At 45.8% G+C, this 14419-nt stretch overlaps 1 protein-coding gene across 2 annotated transcripts in view; it reads right to left on the reverse strand.

The window, feature by feature from the left end:
* LOC119977114 (cytoplasmic dynein 2 heavy chain 1) overlaps window positions 1-14419 on the reverse strand; it is a 734352-nt gene that overhangs the window by 566063 nt on the left and 153870 nt on the right. The gene's annotated exons all lie outside the window — the stretch shown is intronic.

A 14419-nucleotide genomic window follows, 5' to 3' on the forward strand; every position in this document is an offset into this window, starting at 1 on the left:
AATAGTGCAGAGGGGCATAGAGCATAGGGTGTCTTTATATGCCGATGGCTTGCTGCTCTATGTGTCGGAACCGAGTACGTCGATAAGAGGAATATTGGAGCTACTGGGAGTATTTGGGTCTTTCTCGGGGTACAAGCTGAACCTGGACAAGAGCAAGTATTTTGTGGTGTCTCGGCCGTGGGTGGGGGCAGGGCTGGGGGGGCTGCCATTCCTGTAGGCACGGACTCACTTTAGGTATCTGGGGGTGCAGGTTGCCCGGGAGTGGGGGAGGCTTCGCAGGTACAACATCACCAGTTTGGTGGGGAGAGTGAAAGCCGATCTGGTAAGGTGGGATGGTCTCCCTCTGTCACTGGTGGGTCGGGTACAGGCGGTTAAAATGAATGTGTTGCCGGGATTTCTGTTTATTTTTCAATGCCTACCGATTTTCCTCCCAAAGGCTTTTTTCAGGGAGATTGAGGGAAGGATTACCTCGTTCATATGGGGAGGGAAGGTGACCAGAGTGAGGAAGGTGCTGCTAAAGAGGGGAAGGCAAGCAGGGTGTTTGGGTCTCCCGAACCTGATGTACTACTGGACGGCAAATGTGGAGAAGGTGCGGAGCTGGGTCAGAGGGGTTGATTCCCAGTGGGTCAGAGTTTGTGCAGGGGGTCGGGGAAATACTCGGGGAGTCCGGTAATAATAGCTTCATTGAAAATCTGGAGGCAGTTTCGCCAACAATTTGGGTTGGAGCCTGGTCAAGGGAAATGCCGATTCGAGGGAACCACAGATTTGAGCCAGGGAAGTGGGATGGAAGTTTTCGGAAATGGGAAGAGAAGGGGATTAACACGCTAAAAGATTTGTTTTTTAGGGGTCGGTTTTCAGGATTGAGGGAGCGGGAAGCAAAGAATGGGCTGGAGCAGGGAGAAATGTTTAGATGCATGCAGGTTCGAGATTTTGCCAGGAAGGAGATACAGTGCTTCCCAGAGGAACCGGCCTCCACATTGCTGGAGGAGGCGCTGACTTCAAGGGGACTGGAGAAGGGGGTAGTGTCAGTGGTGTACGGAGCTATTTTGGAAGAGGATAAGGCACCACTGGAAGGGATCAAAGCAAAGTGGGAGGAAGAGTTGGGAGAGGTTATAGAGGAGGGGGTCTGGTGTGAGGTGCCCCGGAAAGTAAATGCCACCAACTCATGTGCGAGATTGGGGCTGATACAGCAGAAGGTGGTATACAGAGCGCACCTCACGAGGGCGAGGATGAGCCGATTCTTTGAAGGGGTACAAGATGTGTGTGAGCATTGCGGGAAAGGGGGGCCCCGCTAATCATGTTCATATGTTTTGGTCCTGTCCAAAGCTAGGAGTAGTCCTGGAAGGAGGTTTTTAGGATAATTTCCAAGGTGGCGCACGTGAAACTGGACCTGGGTTCCCGGGAGGCCATATTCGGGGTGTCGGACCAGCCAGGGTTGGAAACGGGTGCGGAAGCAGATATCGTAGCCTTCGCCTCATTGATCGCCCAAAGGCGGATCTTGCTGGGATGGAGAGCAGCCTCTCCACCCTGTGCCCTGGCGTGGCGGGGGGACCTGTTGGAATACTTGATCCTTGAGAAGGTTAAGTTTGAACTGAGGGGAAGCTCGGGGGGTTTCTACAAGTCATGGGCATTATTCATTATGCACTTTCAAGAACTGGATAACATCGAACATTAGTTTGGGGGGGGGCTGTGTATATTAAGGATGACTATGGGTAATCCCTGATTCCTTTTTGGTCATTTGTTTGTGTAAACATGCGGGCTGATGTTTGGGGGTTGGTGGGAGGATGGGATCGTTGTTATTGTTATGGGGATTGACACATCTGTTGCTGATTGTTGTTTATTGTTGGTGGGTGTAAATTTGGGAGAAAATGTGAAAAAGGTGGAGAATAAAAATATTTTGTAAAAATTAGAATTCTAGACTCAACCATCGCACCCCCATCCCTACAAAGCAAAACAACCATGACAAAAACCCAAAACAAATCCCAAAGCACACCCCCCATCCCCATCATTTGATGGTGACCAGTTCCCAAAATAGGAAATGAACGGCTGCCACTGCCTTGTTATGCTCTTGGTGTAGCATAAGTGGCTTCCTTGATGTTCACTCTGACAAAGGAAGGTTCAGATGTGAAGATAACTTCAACACGTTTATTAAACTATTTACTATTCTCCTACTCGGATTCGCCTCTACTGTTAATCCTTTTATAGCAACTCAGATTGACAAACCAGTCTGCTACAATCCACGTGGTGGGTGTGATATTGAATCAACCCTGTGTCTGTACTCACTGAGTGTCTCCACTGGAAAAAGGAAGATCATGTGTGTTGTGTCCTTTATATATGGGTTGGTGTAATGCCCTCCTGTGGTAGTGTCACCTCTGTGTGTATCGTGAATGCCCATTGGTCGTGCCCTATCTTACTGACCTATTGGTTGAGTGTCTGTGCGTCATGTCTCTGGTGCTCCCTATAGCAGGGGCAGCACGGTAACATGGTGGTTAGCATAAATGCTTCACAGCTCCAGGGTCCCAGGTTCGATTCCCGGCTGGGTCACTGTCTGTGCGGAGTCTGCACGTCCTCTCCGTGTGTGCGTGGGTTTCCTCCGGGTGCTCCGGTTTCCTCCCACAGTCCAAAGATGTGCGGGTTAGGTGGATTGGCCATGCTAAATTGCCCGTAGTGTCCTAAAAAGTAAGGTTAAGGGGCGGGTTGTTGGGTTACGGGTATAGGGTGGATACGTGGGTTTGAGTAGGGTGATCATTGCTCGGCACAACATCTAGGGCCTAAGGGCCTGTTCTGTGCTGTACTGTTCTATGTTCTATGTTCTATAGTGTCTAGCTAGTCTACGTGTACTGACATTAACCCCTTGTGTATCTACAGTGATGCATATCACCACAACCACCTCAAATCGAACCCTTCTGCCAAACCCCTCATAATATACTTGACCTTTTCTAAGTACACAAACTCCATAAGGTCACTTAACCATGACAAAACACTGGGTGAAACTGGTGTCTTCCACCCCAGCAGAACTCGCCTACAGGCGATCAGCAACGGCATGAGTATCCACCTTCATCCCGGTCTGCGGCTCCAACGAGTCCGCGATCCCAAAGATAGCCACCAAAGGACAAGTCTCGAATTTAATTCCAAGAATTCCTGACATGGTGCTGAAGAAGGAGACCCAAAAGCTCACAAGTTTAGGGCAAGACCAGAACACGTGCGTGTGTTTCGCTGGACCCCGTGGACAACGCTCGCACCTATCCTCTCCCTCCGTATAAAACCCACTCATCCATGCCCTGGCAGGTGTGCCCCATGCCCAATCTTGAACTGAATCAAGCTGAGCCTTGCACACGAGGGGGAAGAGTTGATTCCGTGCAGAGCTTCACTTCATACCCCCCTCTCAAAAGCCTGGCCCAGCTCCCTCTCCCATTTCCCTTTGACATCATCCCAATGGGGCTTGCTCCACCGACACCAGCCAACTATAGATACAGAATATCTTCCCTTCCCCCAGCTCAACCATCAAAAGAACCCTATCCATCAACCAGGGCAAGGGTGCCAAGGGGAAGAAGGAATCTCCTTCGGCAAAAAGTTACACACTAGGTAATACCTCAACAGATTCATTCTTGGAAACCAGAACTTCAACCACTCCTCAAAACCTGCAAACTTTCCTTCTATAAACATGTCGCCAAACCTTTGCAACTCCTCCTCACCCCTAGCTCAAAACGACGAGTCCATAGCTGCTGGAACAAAATGATGGTTTCCGCAGAATGGAGTTAACAGCGACATGGCACCCAGCTTGTAATTCTGGCTAAACTGTCTCCATATTCTCAGAATGACCACAACCCCTGATTTGAAGTCCACTTCTCAGGAGAAAATTAAAGAGGAGCCGTAATCAAAGCCCTCAGACTCGTGCCTCGACAGACACTCCTCTCCATTCGCCCTCACATGGGACTCCGTACCAATAAACCACCCCCGTACCTTCTCAATATTCGCCGTCCAATATTAAAATTAATTGGCCAATTCTAGATCCCTCAATTGCCTTTCCCTCTGCAAGAACACCCTGCAAATGGGTGGGATCTTGCCCGCCCAAATAAATGAAGATATTATTTTATTGACATTTACAAAGAAAAACTTGGAACTAAAAACTGGGAGACACAGAAACAAAAATAGAAATGTTGGGAGAATATTAATTTTTACTGACTGAACCCTGCTCACCAGTGATAGGGGGAGATGATCCCACTTCCTCAAATCAGCCTCGACCCCATTTACCAGACCCTCAAAATCTAGCTTATGGGGCAAGGCCCAATCATGGGCCACTCGGATTCCCAAATAACAGATGCTGGACCTGACCAGGCAAAAACAAAACCTCCCCAGATCAGCTCCCCTCCCTGGGAGATTGACCGGAAAGCATTCACTTTAAGTTTAAGTTTAAAACTCCCAAGCAGCTTCAGTATCTCCTCTGCACTGGGGAGAGGATTGTAATTGAAAATACAGAAAAATGTGTCATTTGAAACATGGAAGTCTGGCAATATCTGATCTGAGAGGATACAGGGAAAGATCCCACAAAAGGTTAATAGCAGCCGCAAAGAGCAGGATTATAAAATGCAGATTCTTTCTCACAAGCAGGCTTAGCAAACACACAGGTTTCATGTAATAAGCTAAAACAATGGCTCACACCTTCATTGAATGTAACTATCTTAGGAAGTTTCTGGAAAAGCATGGATGAGAGTTTCAATTGAATTAAGTGACTAATGTTTAAAACAGGCAGGTCTTTCAAGTCATAACCAAGTAAAATTTTAGCATACAGTTAAAAGCAAAGGTTTCACACCTTCATTGAAATTAACTCTCTTAGTAAACAGCTGGAAAGGATGGATGATGCTCAGTCGAATTTGGTGTCAATTCTAAGTGTGAAATTCTACAAACATCAAGTCAATTAAAAGAAATTTGGAGACAACCTGTCTATGAGAAACATAATTTAACGTCAAAATCAAAGGCAAAGTTATGAGCTGGGGACAATTGGAAAATTAATTTATTCAAATGACCGAAATTTGAAGTAACAACTATTGAAACCAAAGCACCTTTGAACATCACAAAGGACAATGTAATCAGGCCATGCCCAAAATGAATACTTAGTTGTATTAGAATGTTTACATCAAAGATACTTTTTAACAATCATAAAGTGAAATAAGCAAAGCCAGCTCTTATAGCTCAATACATGGATCGACAAAACACAGCAACAGAGCTAACCAGCGAATACATCCCAAGAAGGCCAGACTTTAAAGAAGATTGATTGTCAAGGTGGGCCTGAAGGTCCCTTCAACCAACAGGAAGGATCCAGAAGCAAGATCTTTTTACCTTTCTGTAAAGAAAGTGTTTGCAGCTTTTAAAAGAAAAAATATAATAATAAAATAACTTAACTTAACCTGAAAAAGTGTGTTTTTTCCTGAAGTCTACATTACTTACTTAGCAATGCAGGACCCAGGACATCGATGCTACTAAGTGGTAAGTAGATAAAATCTTCGGTGAAGGTATGGGTTATACCGGGGGATAACTTGAAAATATAGTTTGACTTGAATAGCACCCACCGAAGCCTGCATCGGAGTCAGGGAATGAGAATCCCTGTTCACCTTTTAAAATATCGACCCTTTTTGGTATAGGGGGAATTCTAAGAATAGTGGTGAGTTTTCAAAAACAGGATCCATCACACAACAACAAATCATCTGCATGCGGAGATACTCTGTGCTCTCTCTCCCCCACTCTATACCCCAAAGGCCAAAGGCTCAATTGCTAAGGCAGACAATAGCGGGTACAATGGACACCCCTGCCTCATGTCTCTCTTCAGCTGAAAATATTTTGAGCACAAGGCATTTGTATGAACGCTCATGGTGGGGGGCCTAAAAAGAGCTGGATCCAAGATATAAATCTAGATCCAAAACCAAACCTTCCAAGGATTGCAAACAGATATCCCAACCAACTCCACCCTATCAAATGCCTTCTCAGGATCCAATGAAATAATTACCTCTGGCTCAGGGGCTGATGACGGGGACAGAATAATATTGGGCAATTGTCAAGTATTGGCTGACAGCTGCCGGAGGCTGGTACAGGAATTGAACCGTGCTGCTGGCCTGCCTTGGTTCAATTCCTATACCAGCCTCCCCAAACAGGCGACGGAATGTGGTGACTAGGGGCTTTTCACTGTAACTTCATTTGAAGCCTATTTGTGACAATAAGCAATTTTCATTTCATTTCATTTTTCAAACCCAGTTTGTTCTTCCGATATAATCTCTGGAAGGCAGGATTCCAAGCGCATTGCCCAAATCTTCGGCAACAACTTTGCTTCTGTATTCAATAATGAGATAGGGCGATAAGACCCACACTCTATCGGATCCTTACATTTCTTTAAAATCAGAGAAATTATTGCCTGCACCAATGTGGCCGGCAACATTCCCCGAGACATGGAATCGTTAAATATCTCCAACAACAATGTTGACCCACAAATTTCTTATAAAATTTACTTGGAATTCTGTCTGGGCCCAGCACCTTACCCGACTGCATCAAGCCCATGCATTGGGGACTCCAATTCCTCCCTTCTCGCTCGTTCTACCACCAGGATGGACAAACCATTCAAAAACTCCAACATAGACAACCCCTCAGTGGACTCCAACTTATAAAGACAACAATAGAAAGCCTCGAAGGCCTCATTGACCTTACCTGGAGCAGAGGACCAACCTGCCACTCAAGTCCTTTACCTGCACTATTTCCTGTGAGGCTGCCTGCCATCTCAGCGACTGCACTAACAGACGATTGGCCTTCTTGCCATGTTCATAAAAAGCCCCCCTCAAGCATCGCAGGGCACACCACCCTGTCCATCAAAAGAAGCCCAAATTCCAACTGCAGATTCTTTCTGCGTGACAACAACTTCAGAATCGGGGCAGCAAGTATTGGCAATCCACCTCGAGGATGGCATCCAATAACCTCTGCCTCTCCCCCTCTCACTCTTCTCTTTCTATGCTCTTTAGGAGATTATGTCCTCCCTAATGACCGCCTCCAAAGCCTCCCATAACATGAAAGGCAAAGTCGCCTACCACTTATTAAAATCAATGCACTCCCCAATGGTGGAGGAAACTCTCTAACAGAATCCCTTATCCGCCCACAACGTTGTAGCCAACTTCCAGGGCGGCCACTGAGCAGGACCCGACTCCACCACCAAATGCACAAAATGGGGAGCATGATCCAAAATCATTAACGATGAATATCCCGCCCCACCCCCCCCAGAAACAGAGATCTACCCACCACAACGAATTCAATCCGTGAGGACATCGCCCACTGAATTGCTCTTTCATGATCCTCAGAGACCTCTCGCCATAGTTTCTGAAGCTCCCCCTGTGAGCATCTCAACAGTTAGTGGAGTAGCCACCTATGCTGCAGGGGCCTCTGCCATTTTCCTCAAAGACAGAGTTCTTGAGGCTTCCGAGTTCAACGACGTTTGCTTATTTTTCTGCTGTCCAGTCTTGAATTTATTGGGCATCCCTTTTTCGTGGGAATCTTAAACCATCGATCTAACCAAACTCCACCCAAATTTCCTTTACAAATCGAGCAAAAGCGGCTTAAATAAAAGTTCTCTAGCCGGAGCCACATGATGTGCTCTTCTGTATGTCGCACTGGACGTCCAACCTACTCCTACGGTTAATGTGTTATACTTCACCCTATAGTGGTGAGGTAGTGGTATCCCACAGCATGCCTTCAGGTAAAGAAAACCCTATTGCCTTTGCATCCAAAACAGTGAGTAAAGCCAAAAGTAATTATGTGCAAACTGAGTAAGATGTCTGAGGAATTATCTTTGGGATAAAAAGGTTCTATGAATTCCTGCACGAGAGGAAATTCACATTATTGACGGACCATCATCCATCAACGACAATTTGTGGACCCACATACAGGGATTCCATCACTGGAAGCGAGCAGAATGCAGAGATGGACATTGCTCTTGTCAACACATACATATACTATCAAGTATCGCCAGTCAAGCCTTCATGGTAATACAGATGGGCTTTCCCAACTACCCTCATCAACTAGTTCATCAATAAATAATTCAAAAAGAAGCATCTCCTGCTTCAAACAAGTAGACAATACTCCTGTCACCTCAGGACAAGTGCAGAAGTACACCCGAAGCGATCCAATACTCGCTGAAGTATTGGACATGGTATTTTGAGACAAGGCCTCAGGAGTAAACCCTGATATGAAGCTGTATTCCACTTGAAGAATTGAGTTATCTGTACAAACAGAAGGTTACCTCTGAGGGAGGGCAAGAGTAATCATTTCACCACCATTAAGATGTGTTGAACCAATTATACGAGGGCCATTGTGGAATTGTGAAAATGAAGGAGATAGAAAGGAGCTAGTTCTGGTGGCCTGAATTAGATCCTGAAATAGAGGAGAAGGCAGGAACGGTATGCCTTCTGCCAGGCATAAAATGTTCTGGCAAGAAACTATACTACAGGAGAAAAATAGGTTCCTGTCATGATCAAAGCACAGACTGAACCTGTCTCCTACACCATCCAAACCCACCATGCTGTCATCTGGGGGAGGCATGCAAATCAACTGTTGGCATGGAGAAACAAACTGTCAGAAGCAGAAAGTCCAAATCCAACTGTGCTGAGAGACAACCTGGACCATCCCAAAAATCTGACACTAACAAAGCAATTGGAGGAAACAGCACCTTGATTATAAATCAAGCACCGTGTCAACCTCAAATTAGAACATCGACCAGTTAAAACAACCACTGATGACATTCACATCGAGTCCAAGGCACTGGAAGCTGGACAGGGCACTTTAAGATGATGCATGCATGATGCCATTGGGTGACATCTTCGACTGTTTGCACGGGTAACTGTGGGGAATAGGTCTTCAGCCTGTACTGAACACATCTCCTTAGTCTGTTGAACCTCCATGGCCTCCTAGCTTCAATACTGCTAGGTCAAGAGTTCAGGTAATGGATTCACAACCCGCACCAGTCCACAACATTTTCTTGTGCGGAGTCTCTCTGACTCCGTGAAAATCCTGCTCTTAAATTGGCTAACTTGGACATGTTGCTCTCTATTCCATCATGTCATTCCTATATACAGTGAATAGTTGAGGCCCCATCACAGAGCCAAGTAGGTCTTGTGACACAGTGGAAGCGTCCTGATCTCTGGACCAGAAGCTCAGGGTTCAAGACCAACGCCAGACCTTGTTCGCCATGGAAAGAGCATAAACAAATTATGAATCAGCTCGGAAATTCTTCCACTACTTCTTCACTATTATCCACAGGGGAAAATGTGCATGTGCAAAGATACACTAAAATAAACAGAGCCATGTGTGATCCCACTCATCACAACCTACCAATTTCAGCATCCGTTCATTATCTCTTTATACTGTATCATGTCTCTCGAAAGTATTCAGTTACGTTTTCATCAATTACGGATTCTAGCAATTTCCCAACAGATATTCGGGTAATCGGTCTATAATTCTCTGGTTTCTCTCTCACAGATTTATTAATAATTAAGGAACGTGCAATCTTCATTCAGAACTTTCCCCTTATACCCCTCTCTTTTATCTCAAATAAATATGAAAAGCTGACAGATTTCTTTATTTTCAATGAGACCACCATTTAGCTGCTTTCCCCCGACTCCTTTCCCAATAAGCCATCCCCACCCTCCATCTACTTATGACTTGTCATCTTTGCCTCGCTTCTTCGCTATTGACACCTTCCACAATCTTCACATTTATTTCAATTATATGACCTATTTTCTACTCTCTTAATCAAAATACTATTAAATTCCTCATCCCCCAAATGCTCTTCTTGGCCCCTATTTCAGCAGCTTCTATCAATGGTTCCCTCAGTGCTAATCCCCCAAGCTTTCAAAACCTCAAAGACAAACCTCAAAAATCCACCCACAACGTCATTGCCTTCATTAATTGCAATTACTTCAATTTTCCCTTCCTCTGAAAGATCTCTAAGTAACGTCCCATAATCCATTTCAACATCCATTTCATAGAATCATAGAATGACACCAAGTTCTACCATTTGACCTGTCCAATATTTCTGTTCAATACTTGTCTGGCATCTTGGCTAGAATTCTCCGGCCTTTGCTGGCGGCGGGATTCTCTTATCCCGCTGGCAGTGTACCCCTGCCCGTGATTTTCCCGGAGACATGGGGTGGCTTCAATGGGAATTTTCATTGACAACAGCAGAACAGAGAATCCCGCTGCCAGCCAATGGAGCACCACTTCCCACCACAGAGAAACATGCGGCTGGGAGGATGGAGAATCCCGCCCCTAATCTTCATGAGTAATATCTTCTTCCAGCTAAGTACTGCAAAGATCAAAGTGATTGTCCTTGGTTCCTCACCATCAGCTTCAATCCCCTCTTTCGCCACTGACTCAGCTGAACCAGACTGCTTACAATCCCAACATTCTGCTTGGCCTAGAGAGATGTACTCCCCATCATAAATGCTACATACTTACACCTACATAACATCACCCAGATGCATCCCTACTACATCAGTTCATCTTCATTTTTATCTTCATCATCTCGTATTTTCTATAACCTTGAACTCATTCAAAATTCTGCACCCACATCCTATCCCAGGCCAAGACACTGCTGTTTGGTTATGCTCTTGACGTAGCATAAGCTGCTTCCTTAATGTGCACTCTGACAAAGGAAGGTTCAGACTTGAAGATAGCTTTAACACATTTATTAAACTGTTAACGATTCTCCTGCTATAGCTAATCAGACTGACTAACCAGTCTGCTACAATCCAGGTGGTGGGTGTGATGTGTTCAATCAACCCTGTGTACGCACTGAGTGTCTCCACTGGAAAAAGGAAGATCATGTGTGCTGTGTCCTTATATATGGGTTGGTGTAATGCCCTCCTGTGGTAGTGTCACCTCTGTGTGTGTCTTCAATGCCATTGGTCATGTCCTATCTTACTGGCCTATTGGTTGAATGTCTGTGTGTCATGTCTCTGGTGCTCCCTCTAGTGTCTACCTAGTCTATGTGTATTTACATTAACCCCTTGTGTATTTACAGTGATGCATATCACCACATCCCCCTTTTTCGCGTTACATATTTTCTGTACAATGTTAAAGAAAATTGAACAAACTAGGTAGATAAGTGATGATAGGTACAAATCATGATAACAGTGATCATTAAACAATAAGTCCAAATCATATGTATGAGTCCAAAATTCATTAATTATTATGGTCGAGTGTCTTTCTTGTTTGGTTGGTGAGTTGGTGATGTTGATGGTGGCATTGCTTTGTAAACGTCATCAGTGTCCCTGTGTGTAAGGAACCAAGAAGTGGTCAAATCACTTTGTTGTCTGATTTTCTTTTAGTCTTTTTTCTTCCGATGCTTGTTGTGGCAATGTACGCAATCTGTGTCGTCCTGCCATGGTGTGTCATTGTACTGAGCTGAGCAGTAACAGTGTCCCTCATGGGCAGAGTTGTACCACATCGTACCAGTCGTTGTTCCATTATTGTTGTTTTTGTCGTGCTTGCTGTCGACGTTGTTGCCTCTGGTACGCTTCTGGATGTTGTCTTTGATGTTATTGTTGTGTTGGTTGGTTTTGTTGTCGTGATTGCTGCGCTCAAGGACCACACTCTGTGGATAATATGAGTCCTTCACACAGTTACTCGTGTCAGTGTGCTTTGTGGCATCTGCTGTTTCCTTGACCGTGCCATCACGGAGTTCGCGGCGCTCCCCGTCTGGAGTCATGTCCGGATTACTTGAATCAGCTCTGGCTTGTGGATGCTCCCCGTCTGGAGTCATTTCTGGTTCACCTGTGTCAGCTTTGGCTTGTCGATGCTCCCCGTTTGGAGTCTGGTCTGTTTCACCTGAGTCAGTTTTGGCTTGTGGAGAGGCTCAAGCGAATGAGGTTTGAAGTAACGTGGTGTCACTGTGATTGTTGAGTGCCACTGTACACACTAGCTGAGGTCTGTCACGTTGCACATCTGGTATGGGAAGTGGGATACCGTCGTCACTTGTCTCACATACAGTAGGTAGAGCCTCAGTGTCTTCATGTCATTCACTTGAGCTGGGTAGACTGTCAGAGTCTTCTTCTGGTGGCTCAAACAATCTGGGTGGACTGTCATAGTCGCTTTGTTGTTCACTGGAGAGTGGTGGACTGTCATAGTCTTCTTGCTGTTCACTTGAGCGTGGTAGACTGCCATAGTCTTCTTGCTGTGCACTTGAGCGTGGCAGACTGTCATAGTCTTTCTGTTGTTCACTTGAGCGTGGCAGACCTACATCGTCTGCTGCTGGTTGCTCAGAGGAGGTTGCTAGACCTTCATGGTCTTGTTCATGCAAGCACTGCGCTCTGGAATCTTGCGTTCCTTCCATCATGGAGTCTGTCCACGAGCTCGCTGTGGAGGCTTGTGTGACTCCCTCTGTGGAGTCTTGCAGCGTTCCCTGTTTAGAATCATGCATTGGTCTCGCTGTGGAGACTGTCATTACTTGTGTGGAGGCTGGGATCCTTCGTGGTGCATGGACCACTCTCTGTGTGGAGTCGGGGACTCTTCGCGGTGCGTGGACCACTCTGTGTGTAGCAGCAGGCCGCTCTCCATGGGCTTGTACTGCTCTCTGTCTCTTGGCGTCAGGCCGCAGCATAATCCTGCACTCACGAGTCGGGATGTCATATATGCTGGGCTGAGGATTCCCCAATCCGAAGAACTCGTTGTCGGGGTCTTCAATGTACAACACCTTTAGTTGAGGTTCGGATTTGGTACTGGGGTAGCCACCTCCCAAGATGAAATCATCGTCTCAGTCGTAGTCTTCTAGGACTATATCATTACATTTTGTGTCGGAGCTGGCATTGGGCTTGTGATGACCAAAGAAGAATTCAAGGTCTGAGTCATAGTCTTCAAAGAGTATCATCTCTTTGGGTGGTGCTAACTACTTGTTGCAGGTTTGAATTTCAGGCATTGTGCTGTCGTTCCAGGTAAAAGAATCTGGTTTTGAGGCTTTCAATTTTTTTCCCCGTGTTTTGAGACATTTCTCCTTTAAGTGGGCGTGGTCCGGGGCCTCTGACGTCATGAAGCGTGTGACGTAGGTCGTAGGAAGCGATTGCACATGCGCAGATCGCTGTTCCTTTACTTGGGGCCTTTTTCGCAATTGCGCATGCGTGGCTTCTCGCGCAAACGGACCTTCCCGCTCTGGGCGCTCTTCGCGCAACTGCGCATGTGCAGCTCCTTTTTCAAGATGGCTGCAAATTAAAACTGCCGTTTGTTTCTGCAAGCCTACCTCGTGGTGAGTGTTGGCGCCTCTTTTACCTTTTCTTCTTGTATCTTCCTCGCAGAATTCTTGGAATTTGTCCAGGACTGCCTGGAAGTCGCTCTTGTTTTACCCCTTTGAGTATTTGAAGGTCTGGAAGATTTCAGCTGCTCTTGGACCCGCGATGGTAAGTAGAAGTTTTATTTTCTCTGCATCCATCACGCCATCGAGGTCGGACGCTACTAGGTAGATCTCGAATCTCTGCCTGAACGCACGCCAGTTTTCACTGAGATTGCCGTGGTACCTGAGCTGCTGTGGAACCGGAATCTCGAACATCATCTTGCCTGGGTGCTGCTGCTGGTTGTCACTGTTTGCTGAGTTGTAACTATATGGATTTAAACAGTTCACTCCTTGGTACCATGTTTTGTTATGCTCTTGACGTAGCATAAGCTGCTTCCTTGATGTGCACTCTGACAAAGGAAGGTTCAGACTTGGAGATAACAGTTTAATAAATGTGTTAAAGCTAACAATTCTCCTACTTGGATTCAACTCTCCTGTTAATCCTGCTATAGCTAATCAGACTGACGAACCAGTCTGCTACAATCCAGGTGGTGGGTGTGATGTGTTCAATCAACCCTGTGTACTCACTGAGTGTCTCCACTGGAAAAAGGAAGATCATGTGTGCTGTGTCCTTATATATGGGTTGGTGTAATGCCCTCCTGTGGTAGTGTCACCTCTGTGTGTGTCTTGAATGCCCATTGGTCGTGCCCTATCTTACTGGCCTATTGGTTGAATGTCTGTGTCATGTCTCTGGTGCTCCCTCTAGTGTTTAGCTAGTCTATGTGTATTTACATTAACCCCTTGTGTATTTACAGTGATGCATATCACCACAACTGCTTGTTCATTCCACCTGTCCTCACGCAACCTAGGTTGACTCCGAGTTTCCAAGGGCCTCAAATTTTAAATTCAATCTTTGTGTTTAAATTCCTCCATGGCTTCAATTCTACTTATGTGTATAAAATACTCTAGATCTACAAACTCCTTCATACTTCCCTGTATAGTTACTCAATCTTCTCTAACTCCAGCCTCCATCAGTGACTATGCTTTCAGCTAATTACGCTATATGTTGTGGAATCCCTCACTACACTCCTGTCATCCTGTCAGATCTTCTTGAAAATCCAACTC

This window comes from Scyliorhinus canicula, chromosome 14 (genome assembly GCF_902713615.1).
Source record: "Scyliorhinus canicula chromosome 14, sScyCan1.1, whole genome shotgun sequence".
Classification (NCBI taxonomy): Eukaryota; Metazoa; Chordata; class Chondrichthyes; order Carcharhiniformes; family Scyliorhinidae; genus Scyliorhinus; species Scyliorhinus canicula.